This window comes from Ascaphus truei, chromosome 2 (genome assembly GCF_040206685.1).
Source record: "Ascaphus truei isolate aAscTru1 chromosome 2, aAscTru1.hap1, whole genome shotgun sequence".
NCBI classification, from domain to species: Eukaryota; Metazoa; Chordata; class Amphibia; order Anura; family Ascaphidae; genus Ascaphus; species Ascaphus truei.
In genome coordinates, this window is record NC_134484.1 from 13,426,942 (window position 1) to 13,444,491 (window position 17,550).

Below are 17,550 nucleotides of genomic sequence, written 5' to 3' on the forward strand. Positions count from 1 at the left end.
ATCTAAGTGCCATCACTACTGATACAGTTTCTCTACACGGGAATCGATCTGGGCCAGGATACATCTAGAGAAGCAACAACTATCTCCATACTTCCTGACTGAGTCAGACCACTGCACCATATTATTTTGCTTGCTGTAAGTAGGAAATCCCAAAGAGCCAAGATTCTCATCTAGTTCCCATTACATTAATATACTGCACAATTATTGTTTTTATGTTTTCTTTATTTACATGATGTGTTCCTGATGTGATCGCTCCCTTCCCACTCCAAACCAAGGCTATATAAATAAAGACATACAATACAATACAATAAGCCAGGAGCCAAGTATCATTGCATGTAAAATGTAAACTGACTTCAGGAGTGTAAGTTTTAGGTGGGATATTTGGGCGAAAATGTATTTGTTTTGTTTGCAAGAGTTTGGGGGGCCGAGTTTCTGGAAGTTCCCCTAATTCTCTCTGGTGTGCAGGCACGATTTGTGGATACACGAGGAGAATTACACTGGGGCTATACAGTGTCCCCCAGACTCCTAGTTTTCAAGCCCAGGTATCCCAGACGCAGGTCCCACACATATATAAGGTCCGCAAGTTTTATACTGTATTAAAGTATGGTTTATTGTGTTTGATACATTATGTATTAATATCAATACAACAAAATGTGGATTAGCATTTCAATGCCACCAGCCCAAGTATAGGGATTCCCTGTGTTCATTGCAAAAGACATGCAGGTTTGTGCAGATGGTGAGGGGGAAGGGCTGTGTACTTGCTATCTTCAGAGAAAGCCTTTGTTTCATCTAAACCCAGAGGTGTTGGGACCACAGCGGGTAAGGGTCCAGCCAGGAAAACGGTTGCTGGGTTTCAGACTCATAGGCACTATTTTCATTGGCAAGTTCTCAGAAGAACATTGTCTCCAGGCTGGAACTCCCAGTAGCGGACCTTGCAGTCGTACCTCCTTCTGTTATTTTCATTCAGCTCAGCAGCGATCCCTTCGGCCAGCTGGTATGCTCTTTGGAGATTAGCTTTCAGTCTTTTTATATACTGATAGTGAGCCACGTTGGGACTCCATCCGTGGAGATCGCCATATGAATGTCCACCGGTAGCCGGGCTTCTCTGCCGAACATCATGATATATGGTGAGAAACTGGTGGACTTATGCTGGGTGCAATTGTAGGCATGAACCAGGTGTTCTACATACTTGCTCCATGGGCGCTATAATCTCCCCGCTTGCGCACAGCTTCGGTACAGGTAGGGAGCCGGTATTGCTGTTCAGGACATGCTGACAGGCGCATGCGTGAGCTGCCGTTTGCCTATTGGGCGATATTTCATTATTCGCGAGTGTACTTAAAGTGAGTGTCCTTAAACCGGGGTATGCCTGTACAGTACACATTATGAGCACAGTAAAACGCTCATCTCCTTATCAAGGGGGAAGAGAAATGATAGCAACCATTTCATTCTATACTGGCCAAACTCATTAAAAGAAATAAAAATAGAACAATATATAAAAAACGATTTGGAAGCAGAGTTAACTAATATTGTGCGGCAGTAATACACGTGACATAATATAACACATAATGGGAATAAGCGCTTCAGAAATTAAAGCAACATTAGGAAAAGGAGTCCCTGCCCCAAAGAGCTTACAATCTAAATGCTCTACCTGTATTCATTAAACTGTAATTAACCTAATCAGCCTTATATCAATTTAATGAAGAACCCTTGTATGTAGCCATGTAGTTAAAAGTCTGAGTTTGCAGATTAATTTGCTACATTTTACTGAATGGCGCCTAAAAAATATGGTTGCTTCACCTTCCTAAACACCAAACAGGAAGGTGTAAAGGGACATTGTCCCTTAATTTATATGTTGTTCCCTGTAAAGTACTCAGAAGTCAATGAACAATTAGTGGCATTCATGATACTGTAATAATACACGTATACGCGGCTGTAGAGGGGCTATATATTAATAGCACGTATGCTTCAGCCCTTGTAGTTACAGTGCATTGTAACAGACAGACTGGTTAGTCTACGATAAAATGATGACGTAGTCCCACCCGGACCATACAAGTTGTAAAAATCACTGAAAGATCAATAAAAAAAATGAATTGAAATACAAATTCCTAATTTCAGAGGTTTATATAAACAAGATAATATAAACAGCGTGCCTTTAGAAATTCATGCCGTGACTTGCTTTATTGCACCAAAACTGCCATTATTATTAAAAGGCAAGAAAAATTATTACCAGATAAATTAGAGCTGTACTGACCCTTAGAAAATAGAATTTGTATTATTTTTCTCACAGAAAGTAAGTAAGTAAACATTGTATCACTCTACTCTTTGCTAAATCTGTCTCGGCGTCTCCCCTGCTGAAATCCCTCTCCTGGCTTCCTATAAAATCCTTTATCACACACTCAATTCTCCTCCTCCCTTATAAAGCTTTACACTCTTCTGCCCCTCCCTACATCTCAGCCCTAATTTCTCGCTATGCACCATCCCGACTCTTGCGTTCTGCTCAAGGATGTCTTCTCTCTATCCCCTTTGTATCTAAAGCCCTCTCCCACCTTAATTCCTTCACACTGACTGCCCCACACCTCTGGAATGCCCTTTCCCTCAATATCCGACTAGCACCCTCTCTATCCACCTTTAAGACCCACCTTAAAATACACCTCCTTAATGAAGCATATGAGTAGCTCCATGGCTGATATTTTACACCTCCTACATAAACCTTGGCCCCCTTGCAGATGCACTTATCAGGACATCCTCCTACTGTCTTTGTACGTTCTCCCTACCTACCAATTAGACTGTAAGCTCTTCGGGGCAGGGACTCCTTTTCCTTAATGTTACTTTTATGTCTGAAGCGCTTCTTCCCATTACGTGTTATTTGTATTATTTGTTAGTGATATGATTGTCACCTGTATTACTGCTGTGAAGCGCTGTGTACATTAATGGCTCAATATAAATAAAGACATACATACATACTTTAAAGGGGACTGAATCGTTCTAAAGAAGCCAATTACATTAAGATTTGTATGAAGAGCTTTTTGATCTGTTCTGTGGGACTCTGGCTTGAAATTGTGACAAAATGTCCAGCTTCGAATAGTAAACTAGTGAAGTCGTACAAAGAAACGAAAGCAGATAAGGTCAGGGGTTCTCAACTCCAGTCCTTAAATAACCCCCAACCGGTCAGGGTTTAAGGATATCCCTGCTTCAGCACAGGTGACTCAATCAAAATGTCTGAGTGATTGATCAAGCCACCTGTGCTGGAGCAGGGTTATCCTTTAACCCTGACCTTTTGGGAGAATTTAAGGACTGGAGTTTGGAATCACTGCGCCAGGCGATAAAAATACCTGGAATGTCCTCTCTCTCCTCTTGAAAACACGACCCCCCCTTTGAACGGAACACGGTTATTTTCCTTACGTGTCATAAGCAGAGGACAAAGAAATGGGAGTTTATCGGAACTGATCAGAAAGGTGTTTTGTACAATTAGTGGCTCTTATTCTGGAAAAGCAGAAAAGTGACCCTCAATCTCCAGCAGCGTGATGGGAGTTTTAGATAGAACCTGTATTGTGCAGCCAGACCGGAAGGTGCATTCGATCTTACAAGAAGAGAAAAGGGAGCTTGTTTGTCAAATTTGGATCCGCAGCGGATCAATGTCAAAAAGAGCAATTCGCATTATCCAGATGATTTTTTTTTTATTATTACCCACGCGCTCCACGGATTCCAAAAAAACGTGGCCGGGTTTTTATAATCCAATCCGTGGATTCAGCAGGATTCATAAGAATCCGCCAACGGATTGCTGCATCCGTGGATTGGATCCTACAAATCCGTCCACGGGTTGTATCCAATGGTGGGCTTTGATGAAGCCGCGCGGCTTGAAACCGTTGGCGGATTTTACATACCGTGAAAAGGATTTTGGGGGTAACATCAGCGCAAATCGTGGAAACAGATATGGGCGGATTCGCCCCTCTCTACTTACAAGTACCGTATGTCTGAAATTGCTTAGGTAAAATCCACAAATCTACAGTAGTTGATAATATGTAGCATTTCGAAAACTTAACGGGAAAGTTTTAATCGAAACAATAGTTGGTGCAGTTGGATCGATTAACATGAGTTAAGGAATCCATCAAGGAGGTAGCCATCTTTAAGGTGACCGATATACAGATGCAGTGGTCATTATTTTAAGAAATCACGGCGCCGTTTTCGTGTGCGCTGCTGTATTCCACGCGGCATGAACGCGGCCAATCGCCCCAGGCACACGTGTTTATCGCGGTTGCTTTGTTTGAGTTTCGTGGATTGTGCGCAAATATATGCAATGAAATGAATGAATTGTAATGTGTACAGTACTGTGCTACTGTGTCACTTTCAGGTGTTTAAAAACCAGAACACTAAAATGCCATATTATTCACTCGCCTGCACTTGCGTCTTAAGGCGGTACGGTTGGAAGAAATCCCGCACCATGACATAGGTATTCCGAGGTATTCACCGCGTGATTTGCTAAAATAATGGCCGCTGCATCTGTAAATGTCAATGACAGTGCTTGGGAGTTGGATTTGTGTATTTGGGTTTAACGGCTACACAATTCTGCCAACCTAGCTCCACGTCACCGTGATGTTGTAATCCATTCCAGGATTTCAGACCTTCACCTTCAGCCTGGAAACAGGACTCTTTGGAAGCATACCGTAATGAGTTTCTTTTTAGAGTTTGAAAACATGGACTGGATTAACACTAGGCTGGAGTCAGTGATGCTACAGGTAGTTGTAGAGCATTTTTTAAGTCTTGAAAATAAATGTCTGCTGTAATGTGGTCCTTAGCATATGTTTTACATTCCCCAAAATGTTTATGCAAAGCAATTCCCCCCCCCCAAACATTACTATGCAATAAAAAGAAATCCTCCCGACCTGTGTTGTCTCTGTGAACAAATCATGAGACTTCCCGTCTACTTATTTATTGAGAGGATGTTCTTGCAACCTTCAGCTCCAACCTTCAGCTCCAACCTTCAGCTCCAACCTTCAGCTCCAACCTTCAGCTCCAACCTTCAGCTCCAACCTTCAGCTGACTGTCTCAGACCAACCCTGTTTAACCTGTTTTCAGTACGGATATTACTGCAACCGTACCGGACTTTGGCTCAAAAAGCTTTTTCAAGGAGTGTTCTAATGTCCAAAGTAAGCAGATTGTTTCCTCCGGGGGCAGCTCATAGTATTTCAGGAGCAGCAGAAGAGATGGCAGAGAAATAGCTCCTTCATAATTACAGGTTCAATTCCTGGTTTGCTCAAGCCTTTTATCTTTATGAGCAGCACAGATACATTGTGTAATTAAAAAATGTGAACACCTGGCTCCATATTCCCTTGTTTAATCATTCATTGTAATGAGTTACTGCATCGCCCCATTTAGTTAATCTGGGCCTTGTATTGGTCATTTGCTTGTGCTAAAGGGGCTATGCAAGGCGCATAATATGTAGGGGTGTGCAAATGTCTACCAATTGGCTTTGCATACAGTACTTTTTGGTTGTCTCTTAAAATTTCGCGTTAAATCAAATTTTAACGAAAGTTCAGGTCGCTCAGTGTTTCGCCAACTTTGGCAGGATTTCGAAAAAAATGGGCAGTATATAAGAGGGCACGTGCACATAGGGGCTTAAATAATTGCAGTATGTACTCTATAGATATAGAGAATAGCTTTCCTTAGGTTTCTCGCTGCCAGAGGTGCCAGCAATGCAGAGATACGCAAAATGCAAGAAACTAAACGAGCATTTTCTGAGCCTGTACGGTACTGTAATCACCTACATACCGTATATAGCCACTAAAGTCACACTAAGTGGCTCTTCGATGCTGGACAGTCTGATAGTGAAAGGGTTAATTACGATAAAGCCTTTCTTTAATAAATGGCAGGGCAACACAGAGGAGAGGCACGTCTCTGCCAGATATCGGGTGGTCAACTCCAGGTTTTCAGGATATCTATGCTTCAGCACAGGTGGCTCAGAGGCTCATTCTTTGACTGAGCCTCTGATTGAGCCACCTGTGCTGAAGCAGGGATATCCTGAAAACCTGACCTGTTGGGGGGCTTGAGGACTGGAGTTGCCCCCCACCCCTAATAAAAAACAATTAGCACTCAGATTAAATCGGAGGGGAGGGAGATAGAGAGGAGAGAGGAGAGAGAGGAGAGAGAGGAGAGAGAGGAGAGAGAGAGGAGAGAGGGAGAGAGAGAGAGGAGAGAGAGAGAGGAGAGAGAGAGAGGAGAGAGAGTGGAGAGAGAGAGTGAGAGGAGAGAGAGAAGAGAGAAAGAGAAGAGAGAGTGGATAGAGAGTGGAGAGAGAGAGTGGGGAGAGAAAGTGGAGAGAGTAGAGAGAATTTTTAACAATCCCAGGTGAGGATTTCTGATTCAATATGGAATCTGATTGCGGATTCTTAAAAATCCCCCCAGACTGTATCCAATGACAGATTCGGATTGATCCGCTCAGATTGTTTAATACGCAATCCGTGGATGGATTGTTAACCACGGAATGGAATTTAAAGGGAAAGTGTGGGAAATTCCGGGGAGCGGATTTTGACAGTTCCGCTCGACCCTAACAGGAAGCTGTGCCCGAGACTTCAATGATCTTAACATTATTATACTGAGGGCAGGAAAATATAAACATCACTATAAATGCATCAAAACACCTTTTGTTGTATTCTATCAAGAGTACGATTCCAGAATTCAAAGTGATACAGCCTATTCATTACATTGTATCTATTATACTCACCGAGCCTTGCATTACAGTAGCATTATCTGCTGAATTGGCTTGGAATATTGACATCATTCGGTGCATCCGATGTGCTTGCTCAGCCAATCAGCGATGTTTGCACAAGGGACTTTGATCTACTGTGTGTGTTTCATCAGGTCCTCCAGCCCACACAATAGTGACTAAAAATAATTCTCCCCTTGGCGCTGCTTCTGAAATCCCAGATGGGCTGAATGACTGTTATTAGCGTTAATTAAGAGAAATCTTCATTCTGCCCTTTCCATCTAATTAGACTGTAAAGTTGTATTGGCGGATGGTTACATTTTCGAGGAGGATGTGTGGGTTCAACTCTGTTAACTTGATTTTTGTGTTATTTGTCTGTATTGTGGATGGTTAAAAGGGGAACGACACTTTATGAGGATTTATGTTGTTTTTTTAACATACACCCACCTTGTCCCCCCTTAAAGTGAAGCAATTTCTGTGATTTATTTCATGTTGGTCAAAGTTTCAGACATTTGTCAAGACAACAGTGCAGTACACAAACATAAACCTCAAAATAAAGTACCAATCCTTCGAAAACAGACTTCCCAATAAAGTACAAACATGAACCTCCATAACACCTTACAAAGGTCCTGGACGGGCTCAAAACATTGACCAATGTGGAAGAAATCACAGAAATTGCTTCACTTTAAGCCCAGTTAGTGTTTGTGAATAGGGTTGCCAGAAGGCTTCTCCAAAAATAATGGACACAATGGTGAAAGGTGCGACACGCCCGAGACACACACACACACACACGCACGCACGCACGCACGCACGCACACACACACACACACACACACACACACACACCTCCCTCTCCATGCTGTTTCCTCCTCTCTTTGGCCCCACTCCCAGGCTCCTGACACCTCCTCCTGATTGGCTGCATTACCCAGCAGCAGCTAATCAGAATGGAGAAAACTGTCCACCCCTAGCAACAGCCCTGCTCTCTCCCCTCTCAGGGAAATCTCGCAGCCCCCTCCAATCCAGTTAGGTCACTAAGTCCAGACAGGTAATACCGGACACATACAGTACATGTCCAGTATTACCTCTCATTTTTTACTGGACAGAGGGTCCAAATACAGGACAGTCCGGTTCAATACTGGACATCTGACAACCCTATCTGTGAATTGTGAAGCGTTGCGAATCCCATCGGGAGAAAAGTGCTATATGACATAAACGTATTATTAAAGACTGAAACATCTGTGCTGAATCGAATACATTTTTGGTTGCTACATAGCAACCTATTTCTGCCCGAACACTATTAACAGACATTTTGCTCAAATAAACATCCTTTTTGCGTACATACCATTAACATCGGTACTAGCGCAGCTCATGTATGCGGCAAAAAAACGACTCATTTTTTATAATCATGGCGCAGATTGAAAAATGTCAAGTTAGTACAGGGGTGCGCAACCACCTGTGCTGAAGCAGGGATATTCTGAAAACCTGACCTGTTGGTGGCCATTGAGGACTGGAGTTGCCCACCCCTGGGTTAGTACATACAGATGCAGCGGCCGTTATCCGACCATTTCTCGAATTGGTTTTCGAGATGTCCCCGAAATCCTTTCAAAATTTGCCGCGGCAGACTAATGGCCCATCGGATTAACACAGCACGGGTCCCTGAAATAATGTGGTTCAGCTCCGGAGACCCCCTGCTACATTACTGTATTGCTAAAATTAAATAAAACCCCCGCGATCGCCTGTAAGAGGCGCGCAGGTAGAGTGACTGATTCCGCCTCTCTCTTACTGCGCGTCTCTTACAGACAGGTAGACCCCTGTAGGATTCACACATGCAGGGACCCCTGCTGTGTTAATTCGATGGGCCATTCTTCTCCTAAATGCTGCGAACGTCTGTTTTATTGTCTCACATTATTTCACTGAAACGAGGGTCATTGTAAGAGGTCCTTATAGTTAGCCATATTTTAGCTCAATTCTAATTTACATTCATTGAACAAAGCAATGGGGGAAGCGAAGGGTATTGGCAGCACAGAGTAAAAGGTATTAATGCGACTTCATTGATCATTAATAAGACTCCAATTACAGTACCACAACTCATACTATTACAGTACATCAGCAGTGCAGAACTGTGTCATTTGTATTTTGTTTTATTTCTACATATATCCACAATGATGCAATTTGTCAAACTTTAAGAAAAAAAAGCAAAAGGATATGTAAAGGCTACAGGTCTATTTATCCCATCATCAATCCTACACACTCCATCCTCTTTCTCAGCATGATATTGGCTTACCTGGCCCAAGAAAATAGACTGAGAGCACAGCGATAGTGAGAAGACTCCTCATCATGAGAGGTTCCCAGAAGCAGATCAGGAATGGTTCCTTCAGCTCAGGGACGACATTTTTATACACACTCGGCTTGGTGACATAGACGGATATTCATCTTAAACCATTTGGAGCTCCAGTGGCTTTGAGGCATTGGATGAACACAGAGACCCAGAACAACTGGCCAGACCAGTTTTTCTTTTAAATTCATTTTTTTTACATCCTTTGCCCCTCAATGACAAAAATGTCATGTTTGGGGCATATGACTTTTCACCTGTTGCTTTCTCTTTGCACCTCATGTGCTCTGGCAGCTCTGACTTCACATGTAACAGAAACAATGTTTCATTCCCTGCTCAGTGTAAGAGTTAAAGGACACCGTTTCTTTTATTCTATCCCTGCCTCTCCAGAGTCAGCCTGATGAACTGTGTAAATGCCCCCAGTGGCCAGGAGTAATACCCTGCTACACTCTCCCCCTGGCAGAGACCTCATCATCCCCGCATGAGAAACATGTAACCACACAATTTATATAATGAAAAATGCATTGAACATAGTACTTAACTATATTTACAGCTATGTACACATTTAAATGCCATTAAATAGTTCTGTCAGCACTAACATAATCGAGGCAAACCTTTCCCTAGATGTCTGAGACCATAGTGGGGTTCCCTGATTGAATCATACACCATTCTAATGGGCGGCCAAGTGACTCTTTGACTCCTCCTCAATTCAAGAGCTGGCCTATTCATTGACCCTGAGAATTCTTCATTGTCTTCTTGATTGGAGAGGTTTCCAGTGGCTTGAGGCCCTGGCCCTCTCATAGAGCAAATGTCATTGTCACCATTGGGGAGAATACTGGACTCTCAGGGTTTAGAGGCTGATCAGTCGTTCCAGATGAAGTGGGCAAGAGGTCACTAGAATCGGCGGTAGGTTCTTCTACATCTTCCACAGTCATATCCAAGGAAGGATCATCGATTTGTGGAATGGGTAGTAGATGGTTCCTATGCTACACTTTTATCCATCCTTCTGAGTCCTTTATTCGGTATACAGGGAGCCTAGGTAGCTGGGAATCCACTTCAAAAGGGCTATCTCGCCATCGGTCAGCCAGTTTGTGTTTTCCTTGTACGCCCATATTTCTCAGAAGAACATTGTCTCCAGGCTGGAACTCCCAGTAGCGGACCTTGCAGTCGTACCTCCTTCTGTTATTTTCATTCAGCTCAGCAGCGATCCCTTCGGCCAGCTGGTATGCTCTTTGGAGATTAGCTTTCAGTCTTTTAATATACTGATAGTGAGCCACGTTGGGCACTCCATCCGTGGAGATCGCCATATGAATGTCCACCGGTAGCCAGGCTTCTCTGTCGAACATCATGAAATATGGTGAGAAACTGGTGGACTTATGCTGGGTGCAATTGTAGGCATGAACCAGGTGTTCTACATACTTGCTCCATGGGCGCTATAGTCTCCCCGCTTGCGCACAGCTTCGGTACAGGTAGGGAGCCGGTATTGCTGTTCAGGACATGCTGACAGGCACATGCGTGAGCTGCCATTTGCCTATTGGGCGATATGTCATTATTCGCGAGTGTACTTAAAGTGAGAGTCCTTAAACCGGGGTATGCCTGTACAGTACACATTATGAGCACAGTAAAACGCTCATCTCCTTATCAAGGGGGAAGAGAAATGATAGCAACCATTTCATTCTATACTGGCCAAACTCTTTAAAAGAAATAAAAATAAAACAATATATAAAAAAAGATTTGGAAGCAGAGTTAACTAATATTGTGCGGCAGTAATACACGTGACATAATATAACACATAATGAGAATAAGCGCTTCAGAAATTAAAGCATTAGGAAAAGGAGTCCCTGCCCCGAAGAGCTTACAATCTAAATGCTCTACCTGTATTCATTAAACTGTAATTAACCTAATCAGCCCTATATCAATTTAATGAAGAACCCTTGTATGTAGCCATGTAGTTAAAAGTCTGAGTTTGCAGATTAATTTGCTACATTTTACTGAATGGCGCCTAAAAAATATGGTTGCTTCACCTTCCTAAACACCAAACAGGAAGGTGTAAAGGGACATTGTCCCTTAATTTATATGTTGTTCCCTGTAAAGTACTCAGAAGTCAATGAACAATTAGTGGCATTCATGATACTGTAATAATACACGTTTACGCTGCTGTAGAGGGGCTATATATTTATAGCACGTATGCTTCAGCCCTCGTAGTTACAGTGCATTGTAACAGACAGACTGGTTAGTCTACGATAGAATGATGACGTAGTCCCACCCGGACCATACAAGTTGTAAAAATCACTGAAAGATCAATAAAATAAATGAATTGAAATACAAATTCCTAATTTCAGAGGTTTATATAAACAAGATAATATAAACAGCATGCCTTTAGAAATTCATGCCGTGACTTGCTTTATTGCACCAAAACTGCCATTATTATTAAAAGGCAAGAAAAATTATTACCAGATAAATTAGAACTGTACTGACCCTTAGAAAATAGAATTTGTATTATTTTTCTCACAGAAAGTAAATAAGTAAACATTTTCTCACTCTACTCTTTGCTAAATCTGTCTCGGCGTCTCCCCTGCTGAAATCACTCTCCTGGCTTCCTATAAAATCCTTTATCACACACTCAATTCTCCTCCTCCCTTATAAAGCTTTACACTCTTCTGCCCCTCCTTACATCTCAGCCCTAATTTCTTGCTATGCACCACCCCGACTCTTGCGTTCTGCTCAAGGATGTCTTCTCTCTATCCCCTTTGTATCTAAAGCCCTCTCCCACCTTAATTCCTTCACACTGACTGCCCCACACCTCTGGAATGCCCTTTCCCTCAATATCCGACTAGCACCCTCTCTATCCACCTTTAAGACCCACCTTAAAATACACCTCCTTAATGAAGCATATGAATAGCTCCATGGCTGATATTTTACACCTCCTACATAAACCTTGGCCCCCTTGCAGATGCACTTATCAGGACATCCTCCTACTGTCTTTGTACGTTCTCCCTACCTACCAATTAGACTGTAAGCTCTTCGGGGCAGGGACTCCTTTTCCTTAATGTTACTTTTATGTCTGAAGCACTTCTTCCCATTACGTGTTATTTGTATTATTTGTTAGTGATATGATTGTCAGCTGTATTGCTGCTGTGAAGCGCTATGTACATTAATCGCTCAATATAAATAAAGACATACATACTTTAAAGGGGACTGAATCGTTTTAAAGAAGCCAATTACATTAAGATTTGTAAACACGACCCCCCCCCCCTTTGAACGGAACACGGTTATTTTCCTTACGTGTCATAAGCAGAGGACAAAGAAATGGGAGTTTACCGGAACTGATCAGAAAGGTGTTTTGTACAATTAGTGGCTCTTATTCTGGGAAAGCAGAAAAGTGACCCTCAATCTCCAGCAGCGTGATGGGAGTTGTAGATAGAACCTGTATTGTGCAGTCCGACCGGAAGGTGCATTCGATCTTACAAGAAGAGAAAAGGGAGCTTGTTTGTCAAATTTGGATCCGCAGCGGATCAATGTCAAAAAGAGCAATTCGCATTATCCAGATGATTTTTTTTTAATTATTATTACCCATGCGCTCCACGGATTCCAAAAAACGTGGACGGATTTTTATAATCCAATCCGTAGATTCAGCAGGATTCATAAGAATCCGCCAACGGATTGCTGCATCCGTGGATTGGATCCTACAAATCCGTCCACGGGTTGTATCCAATGGTGGGCTTTGATGAAGCCGCGCGGCTTGAAACCGGTGGCGGATTTTACATACCGTGAAAAGGATTTTGGGGGTAACATCAGCGCAAATCGTGGAAACAGATATGGGCGGATACGCCCCTCTCTACTTACAAGTACCGTATGTCTGAAATTGCTTATGTAAAATCCACAAATCTAGTTGATAATATGTAGCATTTTGAAAACTTAACGGGAAAGTTTTAATCGAAACAATAGTTGATGCAGTTGGATCGGTTAACATGAGTTAAGGAATCCATCAAGGAGGTAGCCATCTTTAAGGTGACCGATATACAGATGCGGTGGTCATTATTTTAAGAAATCACGGCGCCGTTTTCGTGTGCGCTGCTGTATTCCACGCGGCATGAACACGGCCAATCGCCCCAGGCACATGTGTTTATCGCGGTTGCTTTGTTTGAATTTCGTGGATTGTGCGCAAATATATGCAATGAAATGAATGAATTGTAATGTGTACAGTACTGTGCTACTGTGCTACTGTGTCAATTTCTGGAAACAGGACTCTTTGGAAACAGGACTCTTTGGAAACAGGACTCTTTGGAAGCATACTGTAATGAGTTTCTTTTTAGAGTTTGAAAACATGGACTGGATTAACACTAGGCTGGAGTCAGTGATACTACAGGTAGTTGTAGAGCATTTTTTAAGTCTTGAAAATAAATGTCTGCTCTAATGTGGTCCTTAGCATGTTTTACATTCCCCAAAATGTTTATGCAAAGCAATTCCCCCCCCCAAACATTACTATGCAATAAAAAGAAATCCTCCCGACCTGTGTTGTCTCTGTGAACAAATCACGAGACTTCCCGTCTACTTATTTATTGAGAGGATGTTCTTGCAACCTTCAGCTCCAACCTTCAGCTGACTGTCTCAGACCAACCCTGTTTAACCTGTTTTCAGTACGGATATTACTGCAACCGTACCGGACTTTGGCTCAAAAAGCTTTTTCAAGGAGTGTTCTAATGTCCAAAGTAAGCAGATTGTTTCCTCCGGGGGCAGCTCATAGTATTTCAGGAGCAGCAGAAGAGATGGCAGAGAAATAGCTCCTTCATAATTACAGGTTCAATTCCCGGCTTGCTCAAGCCTTTTTTCTTTATGAGCAGCACAGATACATTGTGCAATTAAAAAATGTGAACACCTGGCTCCAGATTCCCTTGTTTATTCATTCATTGTAAGGAGTTAAGGCGTGCGACTGCATCGCCCCGTTTAGTTAATCTGGGCCTTGTATTGGTCATTTGCTTATGCTAAAGGGGCTATGCACGGAGCATAATATGTAGGGGTGTGCAAATGTCTACCAATTGGCTTTGCATACAGTACTTTTTGGTTGTCTCTTAAAATTTCGCGTTTAATCAAATTTTAACGAAAGTTCAGATCGCTCAGTATTTCGCCAACTTTGGCAGGATTTCTAAAAAATGGGCAGTATATAAGAGGGCACGTGCACATAGGGGCTTAAATAATTGCAGTATGTACTCTATAGAGAATAGCTTTCCTTAGGTTTCTCGCTGCCAGAGGTGCCAGCAATGCAGAGCTACGCAAAATGCCAGAAACTAAACGAACATTTTCTGAGCCTGTACGATACTGTAATCACCTACATACCGTATATAGCCACTAAAGTCACACTAAGTGGCTCTTCGATGCTGGACAGTCTGATAGTGAAAGGGTTAATTACAATAAAGCCTTTCTTTAATAAATGTCAGGGCAACACAGAGGAGAGGCACGTCTCTGCCAGATATCGGGTGGTCAACTCCAGGTTTTCAGGATATCTATGCTTCAGCACAAGTGGCTCAGAGGCTCATTCTTTGACTGAGCCTCTGATTGAGCCACCTGTGCTGAAACAGGGATATCCTGAAAACCTGACCTGTTGGGGGGCTTGAGGACTGGAGTTGCCCCCCCCCTAATAAAAAAAAAAAATTAGCACTCAGATTAAATCGGAGGGGAGGGAGAGAAAGAGAGGAGAGAGAGGAGAGAGAGGAGAGAGGAGAGAGAGAGAGGAGAGAGAGGAGAGAGAGGAGAGAGGAGAGAGAGAGAGGAGAGAGAGAGAGGAGAGAGAGTGGATAGAGAGAGTGGAGAGAGAGAGTGAGTGGAGAGAGAGGAGAGAGAGAGGAGAGAGAGTGGAGAGAGAGAGGAGAGAGAGGAGAGAGAGGAGAGAGGAGAGAGAGAGGAGAGAGAGTGGATAGAGAGAGTGGAGAGAGAGAGTGGAGAGAGAGAGAGTGAGTGGAGAGAGAGGAGAGAGAGGAGAGAGAGAGGAGAGAGAGTGGAGAGAGAGTGGAGAGAGGAGAGAGAGTAGAGAGAGAAAGTGGAGAGAGGAGAGAGTAGAGAGAATTTTTAACAATCCCAGGTGAGGATTTCTGATTCAATATGGAATCTGATTGCGGATTCTTAAAAATCCCCCCAGACTGTATCCAATGACAGATTCGGATTGATCCGCTCAGATTGTTTAATACGCAATCCGTGGATGGATTGTTAACCACGGAATGGAATTTAAAGGGAAAGTGTGGGAAATCCTGGGGAGCGGATTTTGACAGTTCCGCTCGACCCCAACTGGAAGCTGTGCCCGAGACTTCAATGATCTCAACATTATTATACTGAGGGCAGGAAAATATAAACATCACTATAAATGCACCTTTTGTTGTATTCTATCAAGAGTACGATTCCAGAATTCAAAGTGATACAGCCTATTCATTACATTGTATCTATTATACTCACCGAGCCTTGCATTACAGTAGCATTATCTGCTGAATTGGCTTGGAATATTCACATCATTCGGTGCATCCGATGTGCTTGCTCAGCCAATCAGCGATGTTTGCACAAGGGACTTTGATCTACTGTGTGTGTTTCATCAGGTCCTCCAGCCCACACAATAGTGACTAAAAATAATTCTCCCCTTGGCGCTGCTTCTGAAATCCCAGATGGGCTGAATGACTGTTATTAGCGTTAATTAAGAGAAATCTTCATTCTGCCCTTTCCATCTAATTAGACTGTAAAGTTGTATTGGCGGATGGTTACATTTTCGAGGAGGATGTGTGGGTTCAACTCTGTTAACTTGATTTTTGTGTTATTTGTCTGTATTGTGGATGGTTAGAAGGGGAACGACACTTTATGTAGTTTTTTTTAACATACACCCCCCTTGTCCCCCCTTAAAGTGAAGCAATTTCTGTGATTTATTTCATGTTGGTCAAAGTTTCAGACATTTGTCAAGACAACAGTGCAGTACACAAACATGAACCTCAAAATAAAGTACCAATCCTTCGAAAACAGACCTCCCAATAAAGTACAAACATGAACCTCCATAACACCTGACAAAGGTCCCGGACGGGCTCAAAACATTTACCAATGTGGAAGAAATCACAGAAATTGCTTCACTTTAAGCCCAGTTAGTGTTTGTGAATAGGGTTGCCAGAAGGCTTCTCCAAAAATACTGGACACAATGGTGAAAGGTGCGACACGCCCCCGACACACACACACACAGACACACACACACACACACACACACACACACACACACACACACACACACACACACACACACACACACACACACACACACACACACACACACACACACACACACACACACACACACACACACACACACACACACACACACCCCTCTACATGCTGTTTCCTCCTCTCTTTGGCCCCACTCCCAGGCTCCTGACACCTCCTCCTCATTGGCTGCATTACCCAGCAGCAGCTAGTCAGAAAGGAGAAAACTGTCCACCCCTAGCAACAGCCCTGCTCTCTCCCCTCTCAGGGAAATCTCACAGCCCCCCCAATCCAGCTAGGTCACTAAGTCCAGACAGGTAATACCGGACACATACATGTCCAGTATTACCTCTCATTTTTTACTGGACAGAGGGTCCAAATACAGGACAGTCCGGTTCAATACTGGACACCTGACAACCCTATCTGTGAATTGTGAAGCGTTGCGAATCCCATCGGGAGAAACGTGCTATACGACATAAAGTTATTATTAAAGACTGAAACATCTGTGCTGAGTCCAATACATTTTTGGTTGTTTCATAGCAACCTATTTCTGCCCGAACACTATTAACAGACATTTTGTGCAAATAAACATCCTTTTTGCGTACATACCATTAACATCGGTACTAGCGCAGCTCATGTGTGCGGCAAAAAAACGACTTATTTTTTATAGTCATGGCGCAGATTGAAAAATGTCAAGTTAGTACAGGGGTGCGCCTGTGCTGAAGCAGGGATATTCTGAAAACCTGACCGTGTTGTGGCCATTGAGGACTGGAGTTGCCCACCCCTGGGTTAGTGCATACAGATGCAGCGGCCGTTATCCGACCATTTCTCGAATTGGTTTTCGAGATCTCCCCGAAATCCTTTCCAAATTTGCCACAGCAGACTAATGGCCCATCGGATTAACACAGCTGGGTTCCCTGAAATCAATGTGAATTCCTTTCGTGTGTTTAGCTAAAAGCCACAAAATTGCTTTGACTTTCTTCTCCTAAATGCTGCGAACGTCTGTTTTATTGTCTCACATTATTTCACTGAAACGAGGGTCATTGTAAGAGGTCCTTATATTTAGGCATATTTTAGCACAATTCTAATTTACATTCATTGAACAAAGCAATGGGGGAAGGTTATTGGCAGCACAGAGTAAAAGGTATTAATGCGACTTCATAGATCATTAATTAGACTCCAATTACAGTACCACAACTCATACTATTACAGTACATCAGCAATGCAGAACTGTGTCATTTGTGTTTTGTTTTATTTCTACATATATCCACAATGATGCAATTTGTCA

General features: G+C 42.9%; 1 protein-coding gene across 1 annotated transcript in view; it reads right to left on the bottom strand.

Annotated features, from left to right (window-relative positions):
* PSCA (prostate stem cell antigen) overlaps positions 1-17,550 on the bottom strand; it is a 49,970-nt gene that overhangs the window by 27,960 nt on the left and 4,460 nt on the right. The window lies entirely within an intron of this gene.